The following is a 5,907-nucleotide window of genomic DNA, read 5'->3' as shown; positions in this document are numbered from 1 at the left end:
GTCTGGGCTACCGAAAGCCAAGTGATATTAAAAGACACATCTTTGTGGACGACGGTCAATCGATAGATGTGGAAGCAATTGGGCATTTTAGGTTGTTATTAGGAACTGATTCTTATTTGGACTTAAAAGATACTTTTGTTCATTTGGACAAATCAGGTTATTCTTGTTCATTTGGAAACAATCAATTCAGTTTATCTTTTAATTCAAATATTGTAGAAACTGGTTACTTGAGTACTTATGACAACCTATATTTTCTCGATATAATTGCTTCTTATAATGAATCCTTGCATGTGGAATCACGTGGTACTAAGCGTAAATTAAATAAGGAAAATTCGGCAACATTATGACATAAGCGCTTGGATCATATCTCAAAAGGTAGAGTTGAGTGTCTTGTGTCTAATGGCATTTTGGATTCCCTCGACTTTTCAAATTTCAACGCATGTGTTGAATGTATCAAGGGAAAACAAACCAAAGTTAAGAGATTAGGTGCCAACAGATCTTCGGTTGTTTTAGAATTGATACATACGGATATTTGTGGGCCATTCCCTACAGCATCCTGGAATGGTCAATAATATTTTATATCATTCATAGACGATTACTCACGTTATGGGTACCTATATCTTATTCATGAAAAATCTGAGTCTCTGGACATGTTCAAAACCTATAAAGCTGAAGTTGAGAATCAACTCAACAGAAGAATTAAAACCGTTAGATCTGATCGTGGTGGTGAGTACTACGGTAGATATGATGATTCAGGTGAACATCGTCCAGGACCATTTGCTAGATACCTAGAGGAATGCGGTATCGTCTCATAGTACACTATGCCGGGTTCACCTAGCATGAATGGTGTAGCTGAAAGACGAAACATGACTCTTAAGGATATGGTAAGAAGTATGATCTCTCATTCTTCTTTACCAGAGTTACTCTGGGGAGAAGCACTTAAGACAGCAACTTACATTCTGAACAGAGTACCAAGTAAAACAGTTGCTAAAACACCTTATGAGCTTTGGACTGGTCGAAAGCCCAGTTTAAAGCACTTATATATTTGGGGATGTCCAGCTGAGGTAAGGCCTTATAGGTCAAATAAAAAGAAATTGCACTCCAAAACAGTTAGCAGCTACTTTATTGGGTACTCTGAACGCTCTAGGGGCTATAAGTTTTATGATCCCACACTAAGAAATATTTTTGAGACGGGAACAGTAACATTCTTTGAGGATGTTGAGTTTGGAGGGGGGGAGGAGAAATAAGGTCAGAGACATTGTTTTTGAGGAGGAATTGGCCTCAGATCCAATCCATACTGTTACTTTTGACAATATTCAAGTTCCTATACCTGTTGTTGCTCAAGAAGTAAATCCAAAACCTCAAGATGATAATGTTGAACAACTCCTTGTTCCAGAAGAACAAACTCAACAACCTTAAGAACCAGTGTTGTTAAGGAGATCCACGAGAGAAAGGAGAAGTGCTATTTCGGATGATTATTGTTTGTGGAAAAATTTGTAGTAAAAGAAATGAAAGAAAAATTGATTTGTATTCCTTTTATCTCTGTTATAATTGGATTTCCTGATTATAAAAGAGAGGAGAATGATCTGAATTCTCCCCTTTGTTAAAATCTGGGTTCTTCACGGTGGCGATGGAGTGCCTCCCTCGAATGCTCGCGTCGAGTTTGCTCTCCGTTGACGATCCGCACGTCTTGATTCACTGGAACAGGGTCTTCTCTTCACGATTTGACGTTGTGGAGAACTTGCGTGGCAAGTTTGAAAATAACTCTTAACGAGTTAATAACTCAGAGCGAGTTTTAGAAGGACTTGCAGAGCAAGTTTTGAACTCTGATCGAGTTTATAACTCTGAACGAGTTTGAAACTCTATGAAAGAGTTGATTTAACCGAAATCGGTTTATAAGCCAAGGATGAAAGCTTTTGTTGCCGATCTTGAAGATGATTTCCGTTGGAGAATGATGCCGATCTCCAAGAAATTCCCCCTTTGCTGCCAAGTCTAAGATCCCAAAAGCCAGCCCTTGATCGAATCTCCCTCCGTTGATGAGACAAAATCCGATCCTTAACTCAATTGAGTTTCTCGTATTTATATGGGATTAAGGGTAGTAACTGCCCCCTTAATCCACTCCTAAGTGGGGCAGAAATCCCTCAAATCTTAGGGAAAAAACGGTTCCTGGAACTGTTCAGTTCGTGTTTGAACGAGTCAAACGCCGAAAATGGCGTTCTGGGCCCGAACTCTGCGTTTTAGACTAAAAATGCAGAGTTGGGCCTATTTTGGGTGGCTGAACGCACAGGCCGCGATGCGTTGTAAATCTGAAACGTAGAGTTGGGACGCAGAGATGAACTCTGTGTTTTGGACCTGAGACGCAGAGTTGGAACACAGAGATGAATTCTGCGTTTTGGACCTGAGACGCAGAGTTGGAACACAGAGATGAACTCTGCGTTTTGACTCCGGAATATAGCCACGACCTCTGCGTTTCGAGTTTGGAACACAGCCACGACCTCTGCGTTTTGAGTTTTGGATGCAGAGGTGAGCCTTAGGTGGGCTCGACGAGCTTTAGGCTAAGTCCGATATTCTGACGAAGTCCAGTCTTGCAGACGGACTTCAGAACATAACTTGCTGTGAAGAACAGGTCATAACTTTCAAACCGCAAGTCGGAATTGGACGAATTATATATGAAAATCGGCTATCTCAACGAGACGGAGCCGACCAAACCAACCCCATTGGGTTTGGTTTGCTCCGTTAGCTTTGCCAAATTCTTTACGGTTTGAGAGATATCTGCGTTTTAGTATGAAGAGACCGTCAATTTGTAGTCTCTTTCGCTAGAGCGTTGCAAAGATCGTCACCTTGTAACCTTCGTCTTGGTTCCTTGAAAATATGAGAGTCATCAGATTGTAACTCCAGATATTGATTGTGAAGGCTGTTGAATTAGAGCTTTCATTAGTTGTTGTGAAGATCGTCAGATTGTAACCTTCTACGTGAAAGTCTTCAAATTGTAGCCTTCTGGAAGTCGTCAGATTGTAACTTCCATCATTGGTGTTTGATGGGGATAAGCTATCTGTAGTGATTTTTAGACAGCCTACAATTATATTGTATTTCTTTAAGAATATGAGGAAAGTAATGAAATGTTGAAAGATGATCCAATCAACTTCCTTCAGGCCATGAAAAGTTCTAACTCTCAACAGTGGATTAATGTTATGAATGAAGGGTACAAGTCTATGCAAGACAATAAGGTTTGGGAACTTGTCCTATTACCAGAAGGTGCAAAACTAATTGGTTGTAAATGGATTTTTAAAACCAAGCGGGATGCAAATGGTAATGTGGAGAGGTATAAGGCACGTGTTGTAGCTAAAGGCTTTACTCAAAAGGAAGACATTGATTATACAGAGACTTTATCTCCGGTTTCATCGAAAGACTCTTTCAGAATAATCATGGTACTTGTTGCTCATTATGATCTTGAGTTACATCAGATGGATGTTAAGACTGATTTCTCAATGGTGACATTGATGAGATGATTTATATGGTGAAACCAGAAAACTTTGTGTCAGGAGACCCGAAGAATATTTGGGGACGCCTCTTTTATATTAGGGATCCAGATACATCGAGATCGCTCTCGGGGTATTCTTGGATTATCACAAAAGAGCTATATCGATAAGGTACTTAAAAGGTTTGGCATGCAAGATTGCAGACCAGGTGACACCCCTGTTGCTAAAGGAGACAAGTTTAGTCTCAATCAGTGCCCTAAAGGTAACCTTGAAATTCAGGAAATGCAGAAGATTCCTTATGCTTCGGCTGTAGGAAGTCTAATGTATGCTCAGGTATGTACGCGTCCGGATATTGCGTACATTGTTGGGATGTTAGGCAGATACTTAAGCAACCCTGGTATGGATCATTGGATAGCAGTCAAAAGGGTTATGAGGTATCTTCAGAAAACAAAAGATTATATGCTCACATATAGAAAATCAGAACAGTTAGAGGTCATTGGGTATTCGGACTCTGATTTTGCTGGATGCCAAGATAGCAGAAAGTCTACATCAGGCTACATTTATATGTTAGCAGGAGGAGCTATATCATGGAAAAGTATTAAACAGACACTCGTAGCTTCCTCCACTATGGTAGCAGAATTTGTAGCTTACTATGAGGCATCCAATCAGGGAATATGGCTACGAAATTTTGTCACGGGACTATGCATTTTGGAAAATATGGAAAGACCACTAAGGCTATATTGTGGCAATAAATCTGCAGTAATGTATTCCAATAACAACAGGAGCTCAACTAAGTCAAAACATATTGACATTAAGTTCCTGGTTGTGAAAGAAATGGTACAGAGTGGACAGATATCCATAGAGCACATTGGGACAAACTCCATGATAGCAGATCCTCTTACTAAGGGATTGCCACCCAAGGTTTTTCATGAGCACACCGCTCATATGGGTGTGGTGATATTCGAGGATATCATGATTTAGTGGGAGTTTGTAATTGTGGTGCTTTATGTTAGGTTGTATTGTCTGATCAGAATAAAGCTTTTCAGTTCAACCACTCTGTTACATTATGTTTGGTTTTGACCTCACTAAAGTAGGACCAGTTGAAAAATAGGCATGTACTGATCACATTGCATGTAATTTTCATGTTGCATATCCATGATTGATCTATGTCGTTTGATTGTATTGGTATATGTGACCATTGATGGGTCGAGTCACGATAAATGTGACGAACGCCGCTTTGATCATATATTGATATAGTTAATGGACGAGATTGTTTGGAAATACCTTTTCAGTGATAGCAATTTTGAGCTCATAAGGTTATACACAATTTAAGGAGTCATATGGTGCCTAAGTAGGAGATTGTTGGATTTAAATCTAATTAAATCTATTTGTGGGCACATATGATTAATCTGTGTTTATTGCTATCCTTCAGGATAACCCACTAAAGTGATCAATCAATTTGGGTTAATGAGTATTTAAATAAATCATGGGGTTATATGTGCAGATACCAGGTTGTAATTACAATTTGATGAGGGGCCAAATTATAAATGTACAACACCTATAAATAAGTGGTTATGGTCCCTAATCTAGGGTTACATTCTCTAATTCTCTTCACCCCCATCTAGAGAGAAATTTGGCAAGAGAAACCCTAAGGTTAGAGATATCCAAAACTCATCTCAAAGTTTCATCTATGGATTCAGGTGTAAGCTTTCGGTCCTTTTGATTCTTGTTAATCTCTTTGAATTGATCATGACTTTATGATTTAGATCTCATATATTAGATCTAACAGGATTTTCCAACATAAGACTTTAGATGTACATGCCAATCTTCTTTGTTTCGTGTATCACCAATATTATTATAAGCAATATCTTAAAGTTAATATGCATATCTCCAAAACAAATATAGCTAAACTTTTCTCATAGTTTAAGAAGAAATGAAAAATTATAAATAAAAAAAACATGAGAGTTTTGCCAGCAATAAACTAAAAGTTTTTCCATACTTAAAACTGTAGGCGTCAAAAAATGCTAATAGATATCCCAAACATAGAGAAAATCACTCAAAGGGATCTCATATTGAAAATCAAGGCAGGAATGAACTGTCTCGCCAGCGAGACAGGCTTTGCTGTCTCGCCAGCGAGACAGGCTTTGCTGTCTCGCCAGCGAGACAGGCTTTGCTGTCTCGCCAGCGAGACATTGTGAAATGGTCAAAACACCTGATTAACTTCCCTACACTGTCCATCAACTGTTAAGAACGGTGGGAAACGTCGTGGGGCAGAAGAATCACGTGGGATCTGGCCAAATAACGGAGGTTTGAAACGTGGAAGGCAGTTTAAGAATGAAAACTGCCTGGCGGGTTACTGGGTTTGCCGAGACACGGTTTACTGTCTGCGGGGCCGAGCAGCAAATACTGTTCTCGCCCGCCGAGGACA

Source organism: Asparagus officinalis, chromosome 6 (assembly GCF_001876935.1).
Source record: "Asparagus officinalis chromosome 6, Aspof.V1, whole genome shotgun sequence".
Classification (NCBI taxonomy): Eukaryota; Viridiplantae; Streptophyta; class Magnoliopsida; order Asparagales; family Asparagaceae; genus Asparagus; species Asparagus officinalis.
Note: the sequence above shows the minus strand (reverse complement) of the source record.